Source organism: Pogoniulus pusillus, chromosome 32, assembly GCF_015220805.1.
Source record: "Pogoniulus pusillus isolate bPogPus1 chromosome 32, bPogPus1.pri, whole genome shotgun sequence".
Classification (NCBI taxonomy): Eukaryota; Metazoa; Chordata; class Aves; order Piciformes; family Lybiidae; genus Pogoniulus; species Pogoniulus pusillus.
Window position 1 is genome coordinate 209946 of NC_087295.1, and position 12559 is coordinate 222504.

General features: G+C 45.9%; 1 protein-coding gene across 2 annotated transcripts in view; it reads right to left on the reverse strand.

Moving 5' to 3' along the window:
• CPNE4 (copine 4) overlaps nt 1-12559 on the reverse strand; it is a 180352-nt gene that overhangs the window by 167482 nt on the left and 311 nt on the right. For both annotated transcript variants that reach the window (XM_064169833.1, XM_064169830.1), the window contains exon 2: nt 9944-9994. The gene's annotated coding sequence lies outside the window, so the exon portion shown is untranslated. The remainder of the gene's footprint in view (nt 1-9943; nt 9995-12559) is intronic.

Consider the following 12559-nt stretch of genomic DNA (forward strand, 5'->3'; position numbering starts at 1 on the left):
CATGGTAAGGATGTTTTGTTGTATAACAATTTGGGGCAAAGCTGTCAAGAATACAAAAGGCTATCCCTAAAGTAGATATTTAAAGGTGTACAAGCTTCAGACTGTAGCTAGTAGTTCTGAGACCTCGGCACAAAAAACTTCAGTCAGAAGTGTCAGAGCAGCTCTGGCAAGCATTCCTGAGGTACCTTGGGCACCATCAGCAGTGTGTGCATAGCAGGTAAAGCTCAGGACAAACTGCATGACTGACCCTGCCTCTTGAATGTACATCTGCTGAGCAGCCACCTGATGCTGAGCTCTGCGTCACCACAGCCACAGCTCTCATGTAAGGAGAGGTTATGCTGCTGTTAGAGGCAGGCAGGCACTTGCCAAGTGCAGACATACTGTTGATTGAGAACTTGCAGGTGGTTTAAGGCATTGGAAAGTGTTAGCAGCACTCCACAGGACACTGCATCAGACATGTGCTTTTAAAGACTATTTCTCACAAAAAAAAAGAGTACTCTTAGGCAGAAAGTGAAATGTGAAGTGTCTGAGACAGCTTTTGTGGTTTATGCTACTCAAGCATTCCAAATGTTACAGAGAATTTCAGGAGAGAAGCAAAATTCTAGGCGCAGCAGAAGCTGTCAGGAAGTGATTCTAGTGTAAGGACACCTGCTGTTACCTGAAAATATCGATGCACAGGGAAATATCCATGTCCAGGGAACACAAGTTCCCAAGAACATAAGAGAGAGGCTCAGATGACATCACTTTGGAACTGACAAAGGCGTAATAAAGATGACAGCATCTTTATTACTAACAGTGGAGGCCCTGAAGATCACCAACAGCAAAAGTGCTCTGTCTTGCTGTGATTAAATCAAGCAAAACCTCTCCAGTGGAGTTAAAGTTGTAAGTGCCAGCCAGGCCTGTGCTTCTTGAAAGGTTCACCCATATTTACAACGTGCTTAGTACAGCATGCAGACTGTGATTAGAAAGCATCCTGTCCCCAGGCAACCTGTAGCACTGCGATAAAGCCCAGCAAAAAAACAATTCTACATTTGTGAGTGAAAAATAAAGGAGCTTCCAGTGTGCTTGGAGCTTCCAAACCAAAGGGAATCTTTAGGTTTGCTCCTTCTGTAAGAAGGGATCTTTCAAGCACTGGTACTTTGGCACTGATGACATCAAGCTCATCCATTTGCCCTCCAGCAGTGATGTCACCCTCCTTTATGGTAATGATAGTAGCAGCTAGAAGCTCTGCACTAAGGTTTTCTGGTGCATACACAGCACTTTCTACCTCAGTCAGCAACCTCCTCATATGGAACTGATCTCATTCTGGAACTTGCTTGGTCAAAATCCTGAAAGCTGCAGACATTGTGTCAACACAGCACAGCTCCTCTGACCTGCACTGACAGCAGCTCCATGCACTCATGGCTGTCACACAGGGATATTTGATCCACAGGGCATCATCTCTTCACACCTAAATGCATTTTCTTAGGCATGGTAAGATACAGAAACCAGAGTAACAAATACACAAAAAGAATCTGTTCAGTCCAAACCCCCTTGAGGCTGGATTAAGCCTCAACAGACAAAGGGTATGTTTCTAACTGTTTCTCCCCCAAAAACCTGCTAAAATTCTAGTCTGTGAGGAAGAACAAAGATTCACAGTGAATGAGCTTGAAAGTGATGCTGAGGGTCGAGGCCTGCTCACTCCCAGGCATGTCATCTTGGCCCTTAATAAGCTGTGTAGAGCAGCAGCATTGCAGAGGATTGTTACTGGCATGAAGCAGCTGAAGCTGCTGCACTGCTATGGGAATTGATTCTAAGGTGCAGGATGCCCATAAAGCCCTTCTGTTTAGGAATTAAAAACATAGACAAACTTTAAAACTTGCTCCTTGAGGCCACAGTAGGCAAGCACATGTCCTACACTCTCTAAATACTGGTGCTGGCAGCATCTGCAGCAAGAATTAGAGGAAGATTACCAAAACTCTGCAGTGCCCACAACACTCGAGCCAACAAAGGACATTTCTAGCACTTCTTGGAAGCAGAGAACTTCCATTCTTTCTGTTTCAAGGCACTCGCAGAGTTTCTCCTGGCTGCACTTTAGGAAGCACGAAGATGCTGAGAGGGCTGCAGGAGCTCTGCTGAGGACAAGCTGAGAGAGTTGGGGCTCTGCAGCCTGGAGAAGAGAAGGCTTCCAGGAGACCTTAGAGTGGCCTTCCAGTATCTGAAGGGGGCTACAGGAAGGCTGGGGAGGGACTATTGACAAGGTCTTGTAATGACAGGATGAGGAGGAAGGGGTTTGAACTGGCAGAGGGGAGATTCTAACTGGATGCGAGTTCTTTACAGTGAGAGTGGTGAGACACTGGCACAGGTTGCCCAGAGAGGTTGTAGGTCACATTCTGTGATTCTGTGATCCACAACTTCCTTTTCAAGGCCAGGTTGTACGAGGCCTCGAGTGACCTGTTGCAGTGGGAGGTGCCCCTGCCCATGGCAGAGGGCTGGGACTGGATGAGCTTTGAGGTCCCTTCCAACCTAAGCCATTCTATGATGCAATAGGCAGCAGGAGCTGATGCAGATCTGAAGCTCTGAAGCCTACAGATGGGCTCAAGATGAGAATGGATACAATTACTAAACTGCTGTTTGGTGTAAGACAGTTTGTTAATTTGTGACATTAATACAGAAATACTTTTACAGCAGAGAACACCTCCTCCAGGGCAAAACGACTCAAACACAGCCTCTCACACATGTGAACAAACAAAAGTATTTGCTGATATAAACAGAGAAGCTTGTTTATCCTCTGTGATATCCTCCTGGAATAAAGCTTTATCTACCACTTATGCACAGGAAACAAAGACTCCTCTTTACTTGGTAAAGGGAAGATGTGGATCAAAATCTACCTTGGTCTGTAAGTTAAGACCCTTCAAATAAGCACATGAAAGTTTCTGACAAATAAAGGCCTTCTTTTAAACTCCCTTCAGTTCACTTCACTGTTTGGGAAGATGGACATGGCAGCACCCTGTGGTGAGCAGCCAATCTCCAGCACACTTACTGCATTGTCTGCTCCTACGTGGCTTTTGCACTCACCTCTGAACTGCTTGTAGGCTGGAGGGAAAGGACAACAAAAACATTAAACTGTAGTGAGCAACTCAAGTTGCTGTTGCTTACTTACAGGTTTTAACCACAGAAATTACCTGGCCACAGTTGTGAACCAAATGTGTCTGTAATCCCCTCACCTCTCCGTTCTAGCTGCCACACTCAGCCTTGGGGCACGTGCCAAAGCATGACCTCTACTGATCACCATTTCTCCCTTTCTGACCACACCGTCAGCAACAGCAGTACTGTCTAAAGGACTCTCTCTGCTGCTCTGGTTGTGTGGCTGATGTTCCACTCTGATTTGAAAACCACTTATCTGTAGTGAAGGCCACTCTCCACCACAAAGTGCTGCTGCCACTACTGACTGCGGCACTTGGAGCCCAGAAGAATCCTGCTTCCCACAGAGCTGCAGGCAAGAGTGAGACTACTCAGAAACCACTCACCTGGTGCAGCAGACAAGTATCTGAACACAATGCAGGGGGACTTTCACGACCAGAGCCTGCATTATCAGGAGCACACAAAGCACTCTAAGCAAACTTCCGCTTCATTTCACCATCAGCCAGTGATGGCTGCTGGCAGCCCAGAGCCAGCTGTGTGTTGGCTGCATCCAAAGCAGGGAGAGCAGGACAGGGAGAGGATTCTGGCCCTCTGCTCTGCTGAGACCCCACTGCCTCCAGTTCTGGTACCCCCAGCACAAGAAGGGCATGGAACTGCTGGAGCAGGTCCAGAGGAGGCCACAAAGATGATCAGAGGGCTAGAGAACCTCCTCTATGGGGACAAGGTGAGAGAGCTGGGGCTGTTCAGTCTGGAGAAAAGAAGGCTCCAGGCAGATCTTAGAGCAGCCTTCCAGTACATGAAGGGATGCTATCAGGAGGCCAGGAAGGGACTTTTTACAAGGGCTTGTAGTGACAGGGCGAGAGGAAATGGATTGAAGCTTGAGGAGGGGAGCTTTAGACTGGAGATCAGGAAAAAATTCTCGAGAGTGAGGGTGGTGAGGGCAGTTTTATAATGGTTTTCCCATTACAAAAAATCCTCTGTCTATAGATTCTTTTGCTTTTAAATCTTGCCTGCTGGCAGAACTACTTTTAATCCCTTTAACACAGTGGATGGGCAGCTCCCTCAAGTGTTTGCCAACTGTTGCACTGAGTGGTTTTCATCAGTCTTTAGGCAGTCTCCTGCTACACCACAGCCTAGTCCTAGTTGGGTAACAAAATGCCTCAGTTTATACTAGATGGAGCCTTTGGCAGACATCAATATATTGGCATGAAAAGCATCTTATAGGAGACAGTTTGTAGAAGCACCACAAGCTTCCCTTGTGATGAAACACATCAGACACAAGCTAAGGAACAAGACATTCCCCTAAGTGCATTTATTATTAGCAACAGAGCATTGTGGGAACTCCTCACAGTGAATCTAAGCACGGAAAACATCTGTTAACCAGAGAAAAGGAGATGTTCTCCAGAGAGGGCAAGTGTGGAAACTCCTTTTGACCAATGACTGTGTCCTAGCTGTTTCATTACTGTCCAGCAGCAGTCCTAACAGGATGGTCTGCCTCTTGGAGACTGCTTTGGCCACACCATTTATGTCACAGGTATGGAGGGGGCAGTGGATCTGCAGATATCTTCAGACATAATTGTCTGTGTGTAAACTCTGATTGGTTAGAAAAAGCCTCGAGGTGTCTGGATTTAAGAGAGATTTGTGAGCAGTGCACAAAATACAGGCAGGCTTTTCTGCAGGAGCGGCAAAGCCGTGGGAGCACCAACACACCATCAGCAGTGGCGAGGCCCCCAGAGCAAGGCCAAGGGCACCCAGCTGCTGCAGGGCAGGGTAAGCTGGCACAGTTCCTTCAGGCGCTGATGGCGCAGGGCACACAGATGAGGCACCCTCTCTCCCGGCAAGTCCTCACCAGAGTATCCCTGCTTTATAAAAGCAGGTAGCCAGAGCCCTAGGAGTCTCTCCAGCTCTACATCAACTTTAATTGCATCAAAAAACCCTGTCACCACAGCTCCTCCACCATTCCTGGGAACATTCTGCCATCTGCTGCCTAGACAAGCCCGCTCTGCTCCCAGCTCACCTAAACTGGCAGAAAGCTTGCTCTGAATGGCATTTAGCCCACTTGGACACTCACGAGTCTGGAGGCAAACTCGCCTTGGATGTTAAAGGACAGTTCTGCCTCTTTGTAAACCATTTCCTTCTGGCTGCTGTACGCAGGGAATGGAGAGGGAGGCTAGAGTCAAAGGAATGAATCTTCCTGCCTCAGAAAACAAGGTGTCACTATGCCTTGCTTCAGGGATTAGCCTGGAATGTTCCTCCCAGACAGAAGCTCCTGTGCAGTCATATTTAATGGCTGAACTGCAGAGGATGACTACATTTTCCTGACCTTCAGTTCATCCATGCATATAAGAGGCAGGAATAAGCACACTGTGCCTGGCAGATCAGTATCTCCCTGCTTCTCTGTCTTTCCTTTTGGGCATTTTCTGCCTGCTGAGGTAGGGAGTGACTTTCCTCTGACAAGTTCCATGGACAGCATAGCTCTCTCTTCCTTTCCCCCCCCCCTTTTTTCCTTGATGTTTTTTAACTAAAACCCAAGCATGCAATCCTGTATGTGAACTACCACCTCGAAAGCATTTGGCTGCAATCAGTAGCACCACATTTAGCTGATTGTTTCATGTGACTGGTAACTTCATGTCTGAAAGCCATCATCAGCAACCTTGTTAGCCAACCAACTGGAATTTTCCAAGTGATCTTGCACAACATTACTGATGGCAGTAGAAAAATGAAAGTGCCTTAAATCAAACTGCTTAATGCCTGTCACCATCTAATACCAGAGTCCACAAAAGGAAGAACAGAGGAAGAAGTGTCCTTGATCATAGTTTAGCTGCTGGTTATAGGCTTGGCTTTGTATGCAATCTCCATGCCAACCACTGACTTTCCACCAGTATTTTCTCATTTCTTGTTGATCTCAGTGACAAAGCAGTCCCAGCACATGTGGCGTGACACTGGAAATTTCAGTGGGAGGCTTTTCAGCACTTTGTCACCTGAAGCTAAATGTTGTTGTCACACACAGATGCAAGCTCTCCAGCAGAATTCAGGGAAAGATATTCCTGTTCTGCAAACACATTCTTCTGGCCTAGAAAGCTTGACACTTTGTCATTCTCTAATTTGGGGGAAATCTAGCATATAGAACTTCTTTTAAAAGTAGATAAGCCTGTAGTAATGTGAGAAGTGTTTCACAGTAAGGAAATTCCCTTAAAGCTATACTACCATAACAACTGAAGATGATGATCAACTGAAAGCCAGGTAACTACTGCTACAAATCTGTAGACTTCTAACAGTAGTAATCACAGCCAAAAAGGCATTTCTTGAGGTGGATTAATTTCTCATCACTAGATGAGAACTTTGTGTTGCCCTCTGTAGAAAAGAGCAATGCTGCAAGCCCACACCTGAAGAAGAGACACAATAAGAGTACACCTGAGACAAAAGCAGCCAAGAGAATGTGAAGATATGTAGCATCATTGGAGCCACCTGCTAGAAGTACTCAGCCCTGTGGATGGCACCGTGCACATTCCACTGACTGCTTGTTCACACTGAGAGTGCTGCTATAAGCAAAGGCCTGCAGAGGTAGGTCCTTGCAGAGAGTAAAAGCATGAGCAGGTAAAACAAAGAACTACTAAGTTGAAAACATCTCAGATTTGGGACGAGGGCATTAAGTCTCTCTAGGAAGCTGAGAGAAGGAAATTAATTCCCTTTAGGGAAAATAAGAAACCCACAACAAACCAGGCAGTGGAATGTCTGAGGCCCAAAGCTACCAGACGCCAAATGTAGGAGACAGACTCCCATGTGATGAGCTTGTTCCAACTTGGAATATCGTCAAACCCAGCTTCAGTTTTTCAGTTCTGCTTTTAATCAGCATAGTCCATGCTACACCACTGTTAACTGGTTGGATTGAAATTAGTTTGGGGCCACAACTGAACAGTTTGTCTTTTATTTGCCAAGTGCCAACTCACGACTGCATGCTTGTGTCCAAAGCTCTGTTACCATTTCTAAAACACAGGAGCGCATCGCATCTCTGAGCACTGGTCAGAGAGAAAAACAACTGCTAGGTAAGCTGTCAAATACCTAATTCACACCTGTGACCAACCTTATCATGCAATAGTTCCAGAAACACGGAGGTGTAAACAGAGATGTGCTGGAGCTTCTTTCCTTACACACCTCTCTGCTCTATGCTAAAAGTGGGGCAGCAGAAGTTCAGCCCAATTTGGCCCCAAACCCAAACATTAGAAGTATCATTGCAAACTAGCACTAAACAAGATTGCATAAGTATCCATATGCTGCTGCTTGGGAACAACAGCCTGTGCCTTATATAGCCTGAGATGGTCACAGTCTGTGCCATAGCAGAGCAGGAAGTGTGGGAAGGCAATGTGGATGCTGCACCGATAGGAGTGGGTGCTACCCCTGGTGCTAGGTGGATACTGCACTGCCTGGAGTGAGTGCTACCACTGGTGCCAGCCTGCTGTGAGCAGAGGCCTTGCTGCTTCTGCTTCTCAGATTCCTATGCATTTGTTGCCATTAATTCAGCCAAATGGCCCTGTCACCCCACTACAGACAATTTGAAGGCTATGAAAGGTGAAGTACATTGTTGTCATCAGGAGTAGCCCTTCTGAAAGCTGAGAAGTTAGTGTGCCTGCCATACTGAGGAAGTGGAAAGGGACTCAGTGATCCAGGCATAAGGAGGAAACCAGAGCCAGTGACAGGGCGAGGGAAACAATGGTGGGACTGCAGAGAGCTAAGAAAACAAATCTACCGACCCAGGAATATCCAAAGTCCTGCTTCTGTTTCTTGCAGAAAAAGGGAAAGAGCCTGAAAATTATGCTGACTGCTGCTCTTTTTATGACTGGCTGTGCCTGGCGTTCTTAGAGGGCAGTCGTCACTCGGTAGCAGGAGAAAGGCAAACAATTTGCTTCTCTATGACCACGGTTTGCAGTGCACTCTGCTGCTGCTGTCGGCATGGATACCATCTGATCATCACTGTAAACAGTACCTGAGATGAGCTTCACAACCACAGCACTGAGCCTGCTGCTCCCAGCCTTCTTCACAGGGCAGGGTGTGCTGCCCGCTGGCACTCAGCAGCTTTGTTCAGAGCTGCACTAGTGATCACTGGGGCTGGTCAGCGAGCTTAACTCACCTGTGATGAAGATGCATGAGCAGGCCTCTCGCCTGAGTGCAGCGAGGGTGAGAACACATGCCTCTAGGGAACACCAGTGTGTGCCCCTCCACCGTGCCCACGCGCACCAGCAAGGACACCTGCCAACGTCCCACATCTCCTGTTTATTAGCCTGCTGCCTTTTCCTACCAAGCTGAGTGATGTGGTCCAGGGTTCAGCAAAGAGGCTTCTCGGTGCTCTACCCAGAGGACGGTAGCCACCCAGCTCTGCTTGCTCCAGGTCTCCTTGGTGCTACAGGAACAAGGAGACCAATCACCTTGTCACTGAGATGGGAGGCCCTATAGCACCAGGGACTCTCGGTGGTTTTCTGTTCTAGCCTACAGTCTTCAGTCCATCCAACAGGTCTGAGATGGCATTGGGGTTAATGTTATAGTGCCAGACTGACTTGTTTGAAGCCATTTGATATTGCTGGATTTTGATTTAGGAGAACGATGCAGTGTGATGTGGAGAACACAAGACAAGTGTGACAGAACAACTGCAGCACACGTTGGAATCACAACACCAGGGATTCTCCTTACCAGCTTCTACACACTGCACTGACAAGAAGGAGAATGTTGTCCTAACTAGAGAAGTATTTGGAACCTCTTATTGCTGTATTTCCTCAAGGTTTCCCCTGAGAAGTGTGAAGAGTCTTTTTTGGATGTGTGCAGCCAGCCAAACGCAAACAAATGAGAAGGGAGCCAGCGACCTTCTCTGGGAAGTGGTTGCTAGATTTTTTCCTACAAAAAATACAACCAAGCATTTTTAAACAATGCAGTTCTGTCAGGAACTGCTACATCACTGTCCCCTGCTATTAAGTCCCACAAAGAGACTTGGTACTATGAATGACACCTGAAATATCAAACACACCTATTATATTCACTGTGCTTGCGCCAGATGTGCCCATGTAACCGATTAAAATTGGACTGTAACTGACACTGAAACCTATCTATTGGGAAGAAAAAGAGTTAACAGATTACCTGTAGATTATCTTCAAAATATGCAGCCAACCCACTGAGCCATGTAAAGCCGTAGGTGGATGTGGAGATCAAAGGTTAATGGGGGATATCAATGCCAAATGAAAAGATTACCCAAAGAGAAGGGCCTGCTGCAGCCAAGAGGAATGGTACACAAATACAGCTTAGCACGAATCACTGGATTGAAGATGCCCCTTATTAGTAATTCAACATAAACCAGTAACAGCATCACAAGGCTAATTAGCTTAGTCTGGAGACACCTGCTAGATGAGACACCAAACAAGTTGTCATTGAATGAGTCTATCAGGAAATATCTTTACATTTCCCAATATATATTTAATTTAAATGTCATTGGTACACTTCTATATTAATAAGGAGCATCCAGAAGTTACCTTTTAATTAATCTCACAGAGAAGATAAACCACGAATATTAACTGCCTTTACTTTCAGACAAAATATATCAGGATAGATAAAATTTGATGTGGGCTCTGAACGGATGGCAAGTTGTCAGCACAGTCTTCATGGACCTTTGGGGTAAAGACTTAAGCAGCCATGTGGGTTTGGTTCCCAGAAGGCCCTCTGTGTAACCTGTATTTTACAATCTGCAACCAATTTGGAGCTACAGGGACAAAATTCATGAGCAAAGTTTTCAAATGCATCTTACTTCCGTAGCTTCAGATGGGACTTGCACACTTACCTCTCTCTTGGCCCTTCAAAACTCTCTCCATTGTCCTCTATGAGACAAGGCCTGTAACAATGCATAAAAACACTCTTGTTGTTGTTGTTATCTGGCAGCCTAAAAATGCAGCTACTAAGCATATTTCCCTCTTAATTATCCTAAATGTACAGCAAGCTGTGGTGTAGCACTTGAAAACGATCTTTAAAAGACTGGATAGCTCCCCACCACGTTATGGCAGAAAAGCAGCTCTCAGTCTCAGAGTGAATGGTGCTGCACCCCACTGTGATGTAAGTATGCTGTAAGAAAGTGCAGTAATTGCTCCTGATTCTGAGGAATTTCTCTTCTTGTAAGACAGGAGCAAAGGTGGAGGAATCTCTCCTGTCTGCAGACAGCTAACGCAAAGTTCTGCCCGACCATTACAGGCAGGAGTTAATGTGTCCTTTGGTGGCTGTGTGTAGGGTCGGGGGGAACTGGTTCTTTGTACTACTGTGAACTACAGACAACCTGTCTGCAAAATGCGAGGAGCTCTGCTGGTGGGGGTTGCATTTATAACCACCATGCTTGCTGGTGCTGCAGAGGATCTGTGTCTGCGTGCTGGCAGAATTCAGCCTCCCTAAAGCAGGGTCTTTCAGCTGATGACAGAAATAGCCAGAGGAGTGTTAATTATTTAGCAGTGGACTGGAACTCGCCACTTCTTCCAGATTTCAGTAACTGGGTAGGAAAGAGAGATCTTGCTCTCCAGACCGCAGGTGGCCTCAACTCTTTGCACATGACAGTGCTCAAACTGCAAGGTCAGCCTGACATTTGCAGTACTTCTCCAGGTGAAAGACCTGGAAGCAACAGAGATAAGTTCATTTCTCCAAAATGGGTCGAAGCAATGCAACATTTTGTCTTTCAGGAAGGCATCAAAACTCTGCTGTTATTCTTACTTTAATAATGAGAAAGGCTCCAGTGTGGCTCCTGAGGGGTGAAAGATTGCCGGTGTCACAGCTAACAGCAAAACTGCCATTGGTGCTAATGGGGAAAGGATTTTGTTCACCTGCTTTTCCAAAGCTTTTGATAATAAACTTTAGCATTGCAAGATGGTGTTAAAATTACAGGTTTTGTCTTCTAGGCTTTCCACAAGCCTTTAGGTAAACAGAAAAAACAAAGCCATACCTGTACAAATAACCAGCAGGATTATCTCACGAGAGAAAGAGTGGCCAAGGAAACTGACTACTGACTTCTGTTGTCCAGGTGCCCACCTTACAATTAAGCAGCTATGGAATGCTGGTCTGCTTTGATTTCTGAGAGATTTTCATATGGTGCACACTATCATCTCCAGAACTTTCTACCCAAACTGTTAAATCTACCTTTCTCGTTTGCTTTTTCTCTGAATAACTTCAAACTGATCCTTCCAATTTCTGTTTTATCTTCTCACTCTTAATTTGTATCCTCCCTTCCCTTTATTGTTCTCCTACACTATAACCAAAGTTAACACTGCCACTACATGGGACCATGTCAAAAAACAGAGGCAGTGTACAAAGGAAAATAGGCAGGTGAAAACATAATTTATTACTCAAAACACTAGCTTGAGCTGAATAAATATGATAAAATACAATCTCTGCTGCCTGATTAAAATCTGACTATGAAAATACTGTTCCCTACTTTGTTAATACCAATTTGTTTACGCAAATGTCATTCTCTGGCCTCCAGCAACGAACATCTACCAAGCTGTTGTTTTACTCTGATTTACTTACCTGTATTGATAACATGAAAAAAGCTCTAAGACAACACACAGCCGTCCTGAACAAAAAAAATAATCCTCCAAGCCAACTGATCAACCAGAACAGGAACAAAAATCTCTTCAAGCCCCTCAAAAAACTACTCCATGCACTCAGAGTAACTCTTCTGAACCATATCACCTCCCTCTGAAATTGGTTTTCTGCAATTTCTAGCACGTTAATAAAACATTAGTTCTTCTTTTGTCCCTCAGAGCTCTGTGACCAAAAGTCATTTATCAGCTTCCTCAGAGTAAGTTATTTTCCCATGAGTGCTATTTTAATGTGTCACAGAGTACTGGAGTTATCAAAGTAATTACTTTTTACTTATTAACTACCTTATGTAGAACATAAGACAGAAGGATAGCTTATAGGTGGAAAAGGAGATAAAGAGTAACAATACACTGCCTGTGACTTTAATCTGGTTTCTTCTACCAGGTAACTAGTTCTTGTTCCCATTTGCTCCTCCATTCTCTCTCATTTGCAGACTTCGAGTGCTGTTTTAAAGGAAGGGCATGGTTCTGAAGTGAGCGGCACCGAGTGCACCCTCAGCAAGCCTGCCGGTGACACCGAGCTGCGTGGCTGCCGCACTGGAGGGAAGGATTCATCCAGAGGGACCTGGTCAGGCTGCAGAGGTGGGCCCCAGCCAACTAACCTCATTAAGTTCAACAAGGTCAAGTGCAAAGTCCTGCACCTGGGTGGGGGCAATCCCAAGCACAAGTCCAGGCTGGGTGAGGACTGGCTTGAGAGCAGTCTGGAGAAGGATCTGGGGGTGTCATGTCTGGGACAAACTCCTCGTGAGCCAGCAACGGTTGCTGGCAGCCCAGAAGCCAACCGTGTGCTGGGCTGCACCAAAAGAAGTGTGAGGGTGTTG